The 14026-nt window shown below is 34.2% G+C and overlaps 1 protein-coding gene across 1 annotated transcript in view; it reads left to right on the top strand.

The window, feature by feature from the left end:
- Nucleotides 1–14026, top strand: part of PCDH15 (protocadherin related 15) — a gene marked incomplete at its 5' end in the record, with an annotated part of 518446 nt that overhangs the window by 262877 nt on the left and 241543 nt on the right.

The following is a 14026-nucleotide window of genomic DNA, read 5'->3' as shown; positions in this document are numbered from 1 at the left end:
AATAAACTAGGTATTAAATGAAAACATAGTCATTTGGCCTGCTTATACTTGATTATTACAATTTAGCATACAGAATATATTTAAGTAATTAATGTAATGAATATATTTAATATACTAATTTCAAGTATTAGACATGCAGAGTAAAAGTTCAAATTATATTGAATTATTGTAGAAATGGGTTGAAATTCCCATGATGATAAATACAAAGGGATGCATTAATAAATTGGCAGAAAATGCTATTATACGTTGGTTACCTGGACATAAAATGGAATCATGATAGCAGGGAATATTATTAGGTAGTAAATGGTATCTTGGAAAACACAGAAATCTGGCAAAATCTTTATCCTTGCTGTTTTATTTTTATCATTAACTGTACTTACTACATTTAAATAAATTGTAAGTTATTTCAAATGTATAGCTATTGTATCCTGAGTATTCTGAATATTAATCATAAGGATGTAATAATATTTTCCCTTGAGGAGTTTTAGAAATCTGGAGAATGTTTGACTATAATACTTTCCAAACAGGCAATACATCAAAATCACTTAGGGATTCTCTTCAGCTTTCCTGGATCTAAAACTCTATGAGCAATACATAGGTAATCAATATTAAAAGCAAAACAAAACAAAACAAAACTCCAAGGTTTTCAGTAACGACTACTGATGGAGATATTTCTCTAAATCTGAGAGTCAGACCTAATTTCAAGTTGCTCTTGTCAGGCCAGGAAAGCCATGGTTCTGTATACTTTTTAGAGTATTTGAATGGCTTCAAATTTTATATATAACATATATTATATAATAATAATATTAATATTTATTAATGTGATGTGTATGTAATCTATAATATTTAATAGTATAATATAAAATAAATAATGAATGTATATGTCTGTATATGTTAGTATTAGATAAATGGCTCAGCATATTTAAAAAATAGTCCAAATGCCTCAAGAATATACCTAAGTCTTTTTTCCCCTCTTTTTGTGAATTTATTGGGGTGGCGATGGTTAGTAAAATTACATATGTTTCAAGTATACAATTCTATTGTATAATACATCATCTATATATCGCATTGTGTGTTCACCACCCAGAGTCATTTCTCTTTCCATCACCATATATTTGACCCTTTACCTTCTTTCGTCATCCCCTCTTCCCCCTTACCCTGTGGAAACCACTAAACTCTTGTCTGTGTCTATGAGTTTTTGTTTCTTTATATGCCTTGTTGCTTTCAGTTTTATATCCCACATATGAGTGAAGTCATATGGTTCTTGACATTTTCTGTCTGACTTATTTTGCTTAGCATGATAATCTCAAGATCTATCCATGTTGTCACAAATGGCATTATTTCATCTTTACTTAGGGCTGAGTAATATTCCATTGTGTATATGTACTGCATCTTCTCCATCCAATCGTCTATCAAAGGATGCTTTGGTTATTTCCATGTCTTAGCCACTGAAAATAAAGCTGCAGTGAACTTTGGAGTACATATATATTTACAGATTCTTTGGGTAGATACCCAGGAGAGGGATTGCTGGGTCATATGCTAATTCTATTTTTAATTTTTTGAGGAACCTCCACACTGCCTTCCATAGTGGCTGTATCAATTTACATTCTTACCAACAGTGTATGAGGGTTCCTTTTACTCCACATCCTCTCCAATATTTTTTATTACTTGTCTTGTTGATGATAACCATTCTAAAAGGTTGAAATGATATCACATTTGTGGTTTTGATTTTCATTTCCTTAATAGCCAGTGAAGTTGGGCAACTTTTTTTCATATATCTGTTGGCCATTTGTATGTCTTTTTGAAAGAAGTGTCTATTCAGGTCCTCTGCCCACTTTTTTAATTGGATTGTTTGTCTTTTTGTTTTTGAGTTGTATGAATTCCTTATAAGGAATATACTTAAGTTATGTTATGGCTCTTGTTTTTTGTCTCTCCAGCTTCATCTTGGGCACTCTATTCCTATATGTATGCTTCAGTCCTACTGAACCATCTCTAGAATGTGTTCTTTCTCATTTTTTCATGTTATCTCATTTACCTCTTTCCCTTCTATTTATGGCTTGATTACTTTCTCTTATCCTTTAGTTTATTTTTCTAAGGAAGCCTTTCTTCATAGTGTCAGTAGCTAGTTCTTAGTAATTCTTACTTAATAGTTAATGTTCTCACTATCCACCAGTAACACAGTAGTTTGTATCCAAGATACTGTGATACAGTCATGTATCCTCATTGGTGTGAGATGTGTGGGAAGAAATACTTAACAATATGCCTCATGGCTTTTGTACACTGTTTTTTGTTAACCAAGGACACTCTTCTCACCTCAGATTTTGCAAGAGTAACTCACTTTCATCATACAGGACCCAGTTCAAAATGTCACCTCCTCAGAGAGAACTTCCCTAGAAGTTTACTTTCAATAGCCTCCCAGCACACACACACACACACACACACACACACAAACACACACACGCACGCACACACACATGCATGCACTCACACTCACACTCACACACTCATTCTATTTAACTTACCCTCTCTCATCATGTCATAGGACTATGACGATCTAAATTATTTTTTTCTTTTACCCGCCTTAAGCTGAAAACTCCAAGACATCAGTGGCTTTGTTTCTTGTTTTCCAGGATGTGCCAGACATATTAGTCATGCAGTAAATATTTATTTAAAGGATGAATTATTATAAAATTTTCATCATTAATTGTTAATATAAATTAGAAATATTTCAGTACTGTCCATGTTTTATTTATTGCATAAAGATATGCTTTGTTGAATCATATAGAAAGGGTGACATGATAGCCTTGGCACTGACAATTCACCTGAAAGTGTATCTCCTGTGTAAATATCCTCTGCTTCGTGTGTGGTGGTGGGAAAAGCTTTCCAACAGCCACAGTACATTTCATTCATTGGGTATGACGTTTGTGATATTGTTAAAATACACCTCTTTACACATTTGTCTTGAGAGTAAATATGTAATTAGTTCATTTCTGCATCCATAGCATCTGTATTCATAGTGTCCGACATATGCATATAGGAGAGGCTTAAACAGTAGATGCTGTATAAGTGTATAAGGATAAAAGAAAGGAAGACTTGCAGACAAGTAGACATATGTGAATGGGAAGGTGTAAGAGCACTGATCTTAATAGTAGTCCCCATTTATTTGTGGTTTAGCTTTCTGGAATTTCAGTTACCTGCAGTCAACCACAGTATGGAAACATGAAATAGAAAATTCCGTAAATAAACAATTCACGCTGTTTGAGTATCCTGATGAAATCTTGCACCATCTCACTGTGTCTTGCCCAGGACATGAACCATCTTTTTGTTCAGCATGTTCACGCTGTATATGCTACCCATCTGTTAGTTACTTAGTAGCCATCTGGGTTATCAGACCGATTGTTGTGGTATCACAGAGCTTATGTTTAACTCTTATTTTACTTTATAATGACCCCAATGCACAAGAGTAGTGATGCTGGCAATTCAGACATACCAAAGAGAAGCCATAAAGCACTTCTTTTAAGTGAAAAGGTTAAAGCTCTTGAATTAATAAAGAAAAAAATGTTATGCTGAGGTTGCTAAGATCTATGGTAAGAACAAATCTGTGAAATTGTGAAGAAGGAAAAATAAATCTGGGTTAGTCTTGCTGTTAAACCTGTACTGCAAAATTATGGACACAACTTGTGACAAATGCTTAGGATGGAAAAAGCATAAAATTTGTGTGTGGAAGACATGGCCAGACATTTTTCGATTAACAGCAACATGTTGTGTCAGAAAACATTGAGCTATGTAAAGACTCCAGCAAGGGATCCCCTAAAATGAGTGACACAAAGCCATTTACTGCAAGTAAGGGGTGGTTACACAGGTTCTGAAATAGTTTCAGATTGAAAAATATAAAAATTACTGGAAACTCTGTGTTTGCAGACAAAAAAACTACTGCCACATTTCTGACAGAGTTGACAAACTTGATTAGGGTTCCATACTATCTGAGGTTTTGGACATCTACTGGGAGGGGTCTTATAACAGATCCCTCACAGATAAGGGTGGATTACTGTATATCTAGTCAATTGATGGACTCAGAGAACTACATTTATCTTTACTGTAGCACTCTCTCATAGGAAACAAAATTGTACAGTTCACACAGATAAAGGATTGACAGTTATTGTCATGTTCTTAATCTTAATTTAATTAAACTTGATTCTCATCTCTATACTAACATAATCAGAAATAAAGGTAAGTTTATACAGATAAACAGCCAGCAGGGAACTGGATAGTATAACTAAGAAAATGGTAGCAATTATGTGGTGGGACTGCGTCTCAAAAAATGTTTGCTTTAGGGGATCAAAAGCTTATTTCTGGCATTTGTAGGCTACAAAAGTTAATTTCCCTTTTGTATCTCTTTATAAAACAGATGGTGCCTTGCCTTTAAAGATTCTCATTTTATATATTTCCCTGAACTATGCCTATTAAGAAGATGGAGTATTGTTTGTGTCAATATGCCTCTAATTTAAAAAATATTTAATGCCAAGAAATAGAGTTTTATAATTAGTCTTTTTAATGTTATTTCTGGTATGTGGTAAAAGAGTGGTCTGGCTATAAAACATCCTCCAAGGACCTTGAAATAACAGAATATAAATTTCTCATTGAAAGACAACACTTAAACTAAAATGATGCAAAACTACTTGTATGATCTGCACATTGCCTTTTAAGGGTCATAAACTAGGTTCTTAGGCCCCACCCACCCCTAACCCTCCATCAACCCTACCTTTCCCTATTAACCCAACAGAATATCAATAAGTTTCCTTTTTGGTTAGTAAACTGGTGTCAAAAACAGTGAAAGTATTACAAACAAAGGTGACAATGAGAACTCTCCTGCAAGGAGAGTCTTGGATACCAGATTTTAAGTATTGTAATCAGATCATTTTCAATCTTCATTTTCAGTATAGCCATGAAACTATCTTGGCCTGATGTAAGTGCATACTTAATTATTTGAGTCCACTATCTTCTTATATGAGGTAACTCTCCTTGCCTACAAGAAGTTGATAGGCTAGTCATAAAGCTGTGAGTGACTAGGTCCTTGTTAAAAGTTCTCAGTTATAAATTGGTCCTCTGGCTTTATCTATATCTCTTATGCTTGGTTATTATAAACAGAAGCAAAGTGATTCTGATGTTTGTTTCATGAGCCACACTTAGGAGAGCACTGCCTTAAAAGAACATACTTGGAAATGAAGCATACTTAGATTATTAGCACATCTTGTGTATAGGGGGAAATCACTAGCATGCGTGAGAATGATTTCTTTTTCCAGTTTATGCAGCACATCTTATGCTGCATGAAATACCATTTTGTAAGCCATCAATGAAATCTTACAGATTGACACTAATGGATATCATGCTCTATCATCAAGGTCTCATTTCACACACAGCTAGTTTTCTTGAAAAAAAAACAATTGCCTCTGTGCTATAAGATATAGATTTTGATACACAGTTTTAATATTTTGAAGATGTAGATTTTAATAACCATAGTTATCTACAGAGTATGAACTCTGTAGATGCTATTTTCAAACATTTGCAATTCTCTTAAATCAATGGTTCTTAATTTTAATTGAATATTAGAGTTCTACTTTGAGGAACTTCTGTAAATATGAGTGCTGGGATTCCACCCTGAGATATTTTATATTAAAAGACCTGTCTGCTCATAGTAGTCACTTGGAGAAATTGTATTTAACAAAACAAAGCAGCTCTAATAAACAGCCAATTTGGAGAAAAACTGACTTAAACCTTAACAATATTTTTGTGCCTCTGGAAAGTGTAATTCTTAATTCATTAAGATGGAGTCCTAGATGGAACTGAGCTGCTTGCTTCCCTTCTCACCTCTTTCCATTTTTTTCGTTGCTTAATTCTTATTCTCTTCGATCAGGTTTCATTTTTCTCTTCACTGCTAAGAGTCCACCCCTTACCCTCCCCTTTACCTGTGCTCTAATTTATGTATTTATTTATTTATTTATTTATTTATTTATTTATTTCCTTCTTTCCTTCCTTTCCCCCTTCTATAATTGCCTGTCCTACGTCCTGTGCAGTCTGGATCTTTAAATTATTACACCTAGAAAACTGCGGTTTTAGGAGNTCTCTCTCTCTCTCTCTCTCTCTCTCTCTCTCTCTCTCTCTCTCTCTCTCTTTCTCTTTCTTTTTCACTACAATAATCTCTTTGTCTCTACTGATTTTTTCACTTTAGCCTGTAAACATTCTTAAATCTTTCCACGTCCTGGTCTAAACACTCCTCCCAGATAAAGCGTCACGCTGTTATTCCACTCTGATATCCCACTCTGATGTATTCAGGCTTTTGGGATGACAGATACATTTAGAGAATGTACTAGTTGTTATTGATTGTTGATTATTTTATTAAGTTATATATATATATATATATATATATAAAATCTGTCTTTTACTCACATCGTACCACTCAAATCACATAAAATTATAAATCTAATTAGATCTATGTCTAATTGTCAAATACAAAAGCATTTCCCAATCCCTAATCTATGTAAAACTTAACTGTACCCTTTTATGGAAAAATTATCCGGTTCTCATCCTATCTCTGTGGGGACTTTGTTGCTGGCTCCTTGTTGAATTCTCACTCTTTAAATATTAACATTCTCCAAAAGTCAATATATAGTTCTCCTTTACTTGATCTATTCCCACAATTTCAATCATCACTTCTAAGTGTACTCATATCTCCCGATATTAAATTCCCTATGATAACCTGAGCACAAGCTGGCATTACAGGTGTCTGCTGGGTATGACAATGTGGATTTTGACTGGCACTTCAAACTGTACATATCCCGAGATAAATTAATAATCCATTTATTATGTTTTGTCTAATACAGAAACATGCAGATACAGACACACACAGGAACTCAAACAGGCATATTCTGTGTTCTAGGAGGCAGCATCTTATAAAGGGCTCAATTCGTCTTAGGTTCCACAGGCTTCAGGTTAGCAACCTCAGACCTATGTTTCTTTTCTCCTTCACCTACACACATCCATATGATTGTCCAGTTTCTGAAACTGCTGTTTGAAAATGTATCTGTCATCATTTCCTTTTCCATGCCTATGACTGCCATCAATTATCCTACAGGAGACTCTGATGTATACATATTCCCCACCACACTGCTGCAAATGATTATTCTGAAATACGAGTCAGAACAGGTTTCTATCCTTCTGGAAACCTGCTGTAGGAGGTGTCTAATCTCCACACATGTGGTCCAGAACATCTATGTAACACTTCAAATATTGTGTCATCTCCTGCTACTTACCTCCATGTAACTGACTTTGAGATCAAATAGATGGTTTTGTTTTGTTTTGTTTTGTTTTGTTTTGTTTTGTTTTGGCAAGGAACGTCTTCCCCATTCTATGGTCCATTGACATCTCTCTCAGGTTTTAAGGTTTGATCCAAAGCACACCTTTTGTCATTGTTTAACATGCAGTTCAAATGTTGCTTTCTTAACAAAGCCATTATTTTCCCAGCAAGTCAAAATCAATGGCTCTTTCCCCCATGGCCCTACATACCCAGCTAGCAACTCTAACTCCCATACATTTTACTGTGCCTTGCCTTAAGGTTAGCTTTTACATATCTGTCCACCTTACTGAAATATATCAATACATTCCTTTAGGACAGGGACTCTCAGTGATAATCACCAGTGGCAACACAATGACTTCCACACAGTAGGGATTCACCAAATACTCATTGAACTTGCTCCCTGAATTAAAGCACTCTCAATCATTTTAGAAAAAGTCTCGTTGCAGAAATGTCTTCTGTTTGGCTTAATAGTTCTCTCTGCCATACATACAATGTTACCTCCCATAGTCTTTTCTCAAAACTCTCTCTAGCTTCATGGCTTCAACCAGGCTACCTAACCCTTTTACTGCTCTAAAACACTTTTCAATAAAAATGTTTCAATAGAAAAACACTTTTCATTGAAAATACTCCTGATACATTTCTCCTAGTAATGCTGTGTAATAGGTCATTAAATATTAGAGCTATTAATTACTTTGAAAATATTTCTTATTCGTGCCCAATTTTATAAAGATTTTGAATTAATACATTGCTGAATATTTGGCCCAAATTCACAAAGTTTATAAGTGGCAGAGTTGATGTTAAATCCAACTTAAAGACAATAAAATCAGGAACCAGCCTACTTAGTTGTGTCCCCTTCGGTCACTTTGTACACTATGTGACTTAGTCTTTTAAAGATTAGAAAACATTTAAACTTTAAAGTGGTGATAACAGTACCATCCTCACAAGGGTATTGTACTAAATTGGTTATATGAAATACGACCACATGTGTACTTTGCAAGTAAATCTTGCATAAATGTTATTTAGTTACTATTATTGAATGAGTTTCAAGAATTATATAAAGCATTTATGATTATAAATATTCTTTACTGCCTTATCTGTGTATATTTGTATGTGCCATGTACATCCTTTAGTACTCTGGAGAGGACACATATAAACATTACATATGCATTACACATGAAAAATCCTTTTTTATAATTTTCAACATTGTAAACAAAATTAGGATAAGCCTATGTAGTTTTTTTATTGCTTTTTAACTTTTTTATATCAAATATCAATATTGTTCTCTGTGAGAAGTGTGAGTGTGTTTGTGATAGCATGATTAAATTTTGAGGGTTATATTAATTTAAGTTCTTGGTGTGGTTTAGTATTTCAGCAAATACTAGATCAAGATCTGATGAGCAAACTTTACAAAAATGTAAACATATTTTTACATTAGCCCATTTTATTTCTGATATTTGAAACAAATTAATTTTACTGGAGACCAATTTATGACCTAAACTTGCTTGCACTAGAATCAAAACAGAAATAAAATAATGATTTTTAATTCATACGGTTTACTCATGTTGCAGATTTTAATTGAATTTGAAGTTTTGTTATATCATTCATATTTTGTCCAAATGGATGATATTCCCCACCTACAAAAATAGCAGCACTGTCCATTTAATTGTCCAAGCTGGAAACCAGTTAGTTATTTTTGACACATTCCCATTTACTCTCACCTCCCAGTCTGTTAACCAAGGCCTACCAATTTTTCCTCATATACTTATTGTATAAATCTATTCAATTATCTTCTCACTGCCACTATTCTAGTAAGCCATCAGCTTGTACTGGAACCACTGCAATGCTTTTACTTGGACAAATGCAATGCCCTTCTCTTTGGGCTTTTTTCACGTCTCCTTTCTCCCTATTTTCTATTCAGCAGCCCAAGATAATTTAAAATTTGAAAGCAAATCAATAATTCTCATTCTTGATCCCTTCAATGATGTTCCACTGATATAAGAATAAAGTCAGAAACCTGCATGACCAATCTCCTGATTACTCTCCAATTTCATTACTTACCATTCACCTTTCTCTTTATAATGATCATTATAATGCTCCCACTCTGCCTCAATAACTCATATCCATATGCTTTTAGATCTCAATTCAAATACCACTTCCTCATAGAAACTTTACTCATCTCCCTTGATAAATGATGCTCTTTTTATTATCACATAATATTTCTTCATGGCACATTTCAAATTTATAATTATAATTTTGAAGTATCTGTTTCTCCTATTAGATTGTAAGCTCTAACAGAGTAAAGACTGTCAGTTCCTTTCCTTAGCTTCTTTTTTCACTATTATTGTATACTCAACATCTTGCATACCACCTGATACATAGTAGACCTTTAATAAATTTTTGTTTAATGAACAAATTGATAAAACCACTAATGAATATAGGTTAAAGAAATGTTACGTAATTTCTGTATGAATGTGAGGAAATTACCTGTATATGAAGTTAATGTATTTTTAAAATTAATCAACTAAACTGCAGATATATTAGTATCCTTAGAACATAGAACTTCCTACCTTGATTATCTGGGTTGGAAGGATAAGCTTTTGAAAGGATAAACAATCTGACTGAAAACGTATCATGAGAAATTAATTATAGATGCTTTCAGAGAGGCAAAGTTGAATAATTGACACATTTATTTGAAAATCATTTATGGTGTCAAGTATTAAAATTGCTAGGCACTGTGTCAAATCACAGGGATTACAGGGACTACTAACATCTATTGCTGACCCTAAGTAACTACTAGTGCAATAGAGAAGAAAGGCCTGTTGTATTTTATTTTTATTACATATTTTTATTTTTATTACAATGTTAAATTAGATCGAGCATTCTAAAATATTATGAGAGTTCATCAAGTAGTGAGTGAGGAAGAATATCTGTTAGGGCTACTCAGACAGGCAAATGAAGGAGATATGATGTTATTGAATGGAATGATCTGACCATAGGCATGTTAATTTTATGAGATACTAAGGATACCAATTTGATTGCCATTTGAACCAGGAGGAACTTAATGGTAAAAAAAGAAGTTTTTTCTTGTCTTTTACTAAGTCAAATATGCATTCACTTATTCTCCCAACTCTTTTGTCATTACAGGCTTTTCTCTACTTTTGGAATTTTTTTCTTTTTTATTCTTTTCAGATAGCACTTCTATTAAAGATATGTTTCTTTTCTGTCTCCTTTTCTAGACCACAAGCTGTTTGACAGTAATTTTTCTGTCTATAACATCTTCACTCTGCATTTTTCAGAGACCAGTGTCTGAATTAAGGTCTGACTTATGTGTTAGTTTATGTATCAATTAATTAAAGAAGAAATATCCTGCATAGCAGAGTAATTTAGATTTGGCATTGAATACAATACAAGATTTCTTGAAGAAGTATTTAAGACTGGATCCTTAAATTGACAGGTGAAAGCCTGTGATATGGGATTGATGGAAGCCATCTTTGAGGAAATTTTGAGTTGAGGTAATGAGGGTAGAAGTTGAGCATGAGAGAATGCGACACTGTTAAAGCAATTAAGGTTCCAGTTTCCAGTCTCAGTCTGAGTAATGAAATTCAATGAACCTCTACAAAAGGACCATGAAGTTGCTACAAAAAAGAAACAAGTCCTCCAAATTCTCAAGCAATATAAACAATTTAAAAAGTCTTGTTGTTAATGTTTTATTCTTTGGCTTTTTATCAGGAAGTTGAATGCCTAAATAAGAGATCCATCTCCAGTAAAAACCCTTTTAATGGCCCATAAAAAAATTAATGATTATGGTATAGTTAACAGTGATGATACTTCCTCCTGGATTATACACCTGAAAAATAAAATTGCTAACCACCTACGCTACTAACATGCCTACCATCTTAGATTCTTCTAGGATATGCTGAACAGAAGAGGGGTGATTAGTAGCCAAGTATGCTTTTTTAGCTTCAAAGCATAACAGGCTTACATGAAAGCTCGAGAGAGCATAAACCTGGAGATGACTAAATGATGCATTTCCCAATATGCCTGACCAGCAGGAGCGGACTTGGGCTCAGCGTGAAAGCCAATCTGGAAAGCCTCAATAGACCTGTCATAACACCAAGTTTATTTAGCTTTAAATAACAATACAGGACAGGCAACTATATAACTTTTATGGCAGTAGCACAGTGCAAGTCTTGTGCCCTCTAGACATAGCTTCTAATGTCTTCTAATCTGTACTCAGGATGTATTATTCCCTTGTTAAATTTTCATAAAAATTTGTTATAGCAACTTCTATAATATCTAGTGCATAAAAATGAACTTCCTAAAACACTGGTAATGACCAGAATATATTTTATCTGGTAAGGAGCTGGAATTCCCTCTGCAAATACATTAGCAACCATCCCTTTTCCTAAGTTGTCTGGTATTCTTTAACATTTGAAAGGTTATTTCATTCCATCTTCTTACTTATACCTTTGTATAAGTGTTGATAGAGACATGCAACTATGTATGTAAATTTTCCCAAATATAAATTAAATTCTTCCTCTGGCAAATCTCTCTCCATAGTCATTACCTAGCTTGTGAGTTTTAGGTTGCTTTCCCAAATAATCTTTCTGTCCAGGAGATCAATATCTACTTAACTTTCATTTTCATGTAACTGACTGTATAAGTGAGTCAGAAATCCTTTATTATACGATAGAGTTGCGGCAGAGAGATTAAATGTTTAGTACAAGACACTTTAATTAACATTATCATGTTATTTTTCTCAACTTTCCCAACAATTTTGGGCCTCATTCTTTGTCAGACCAAATCCAGACAAGAAGATCAGCATAAACATCAGATTGTGATTTCACCAGGCAAGCCATAGAAATTAGAGCCACTCTTTTCCAGTGGTTTTAGGAGCCATCTTGATGAACAACTTAGATGACTGCCAATTCTTGAATCAAGCAATGTCCAGGCCTGAATTTCACTCCCATCTCTGTAGATGAATGTCAGCCCCACCAAACACGGAGTGTAAAGGGGATGAGTCACTCTCCGAAGAAAATGAGGGATTCGTATTACAAACAAAGACCAGGGTGCCTAGGAAGTGAAAAGGCCAAATGGTTAACACACATACTCATGATCAATTTAACCATGTGTTTCTAGCGAAAACATACTTGTTAATATAAAAATACTATGTTCACACTTTTGTATTACAGTTTAAGTATGGTGATTATTTCTATATCAACTATGACTTTTATTCTACTCCTGCTTCATTTTTGAGGCTCCAACTTGATATTTTTTTTGTTCAGTTGATGGTCTAATGTTCTTTACATTTGTCCTTTTATGTAAATTCATACTTTGGCTTCTCTGTGTAAATCAACCTCTCCTTCAATCCCTTTTTATTCAGGAGGCAGTATTCTCCTCTAAATTAGGAAAGGGTTTCATATACCATCATCTCCTAGGACCTAGACCACTGATCACAGAGTCATTGAGTTGTTATCGATTAGATCCCTACCGTAGTTCAGTTTCAGAGTCCGTCTTCATGAGAGTTATTACCATTTTATGGTTATTCAGAGTCAGTGTCTCAGCTCCCTTTTCTAATTTTGGACCACCAATAATACTTCAAAATATTTTTGTTTGCATATATGGGAACTCAATTATGTTGATTCATAATCTACTGTTTTATTTTTTAAAAGACTGAAAATAGTATAAAGTTATTTAAGTAGCCTAAACATAGAATTTATTTTTGCCTTATTTGTTTAAACTTCTACTTGCTAACAGTTTCTGTGGCACTAGTTGTGGTCCCTGAATCTCTTAGTTTGTCTGTGGTTGGCTGGCTCTGCAGTTTTAGGGCTGTTTCTATCACCTGTGCTTTGCAGTACTGTTTGGTATTTACGGCACCTCCCAGATGGGTGCCTTCTTCAATTTAATTATAATCCAGCTTATCCTCCCTTCCAACCTCATTTATGAAAATGTTAAATAAGGCCAGCCATAATACCTACATCCCTGAAGCACGCGCCTCAACACTCCTTAACTTGATGCAGTGCCATTTATCATTAAATTCCTTTAGCCAATTTAAGTCCCAGAAAGAATGTTAATATCGAGTGCAATTTGTGCTAAATTTTAATTAAGATTCCCTGAGACACTGAGTTAAGTGATTTACTATAATCAAAATTGATATCTCCTCTGCTACCCCTATCTTCTAATTTTCTAATTTTAACCACACACTAAAAAGAATGAGTTTGTCTGGCTTGAATATTTCTCCATAAATATGCATCATTCATTTTGACTGTTTTTGCAAATAATTTCCTTCCCCTTTGCCTGTCGGGCTATGTCTATCATTCTCACAGAAATCCCAGAATCGTTCCATGAAATGCCTTTCCTTCTGGCAACCGCATCTGCCCATCTGCAAATAGCCACTCTTAGACTTAGCTAAATTAGTATCAGTCTCTCAAATTTCTTTTTTTCCTCTTAATTTTTTTTCCTGCTGTTTCAATGCATATCATCACTCTAAATGTAGTGGATAATAAAAATAGAAATAACATCTATACATCACACCCCCTTAAGCATGGTGGGGTGTGTAAAGCACTCTGTTTACACTTCATCAGGACAGTAACTATGAACCTCTAAATGGGCCATTAATTAACACGGGTGTCCAGAATTCAAGTATCAGGGTAAATAGCATAGTCACATTTT

Source organism: Hipposideros armiger, unplaced genomic scaffold, assembly GCF_001890085.2.
Source record: "Hipposideros armiger isolate ML-2016 unplaced genomic scaffold, ASM189008v1 scaffold_876, whole genome shotgun sequence".
In the NCBI taxonomy this organism is placed as follows: domain Eukaryota; kingdom Metazoa; phylum Chordata; class Mammalia; order Chiroptera; family Hipposideridae; genus Hipposideros; species Hipposideros armiger.
The sequence above is the reverse complement of the archived record's forward strand: the minus strand, read 5'-3'. Positions and strand labels throughout refer to the sequence as shown.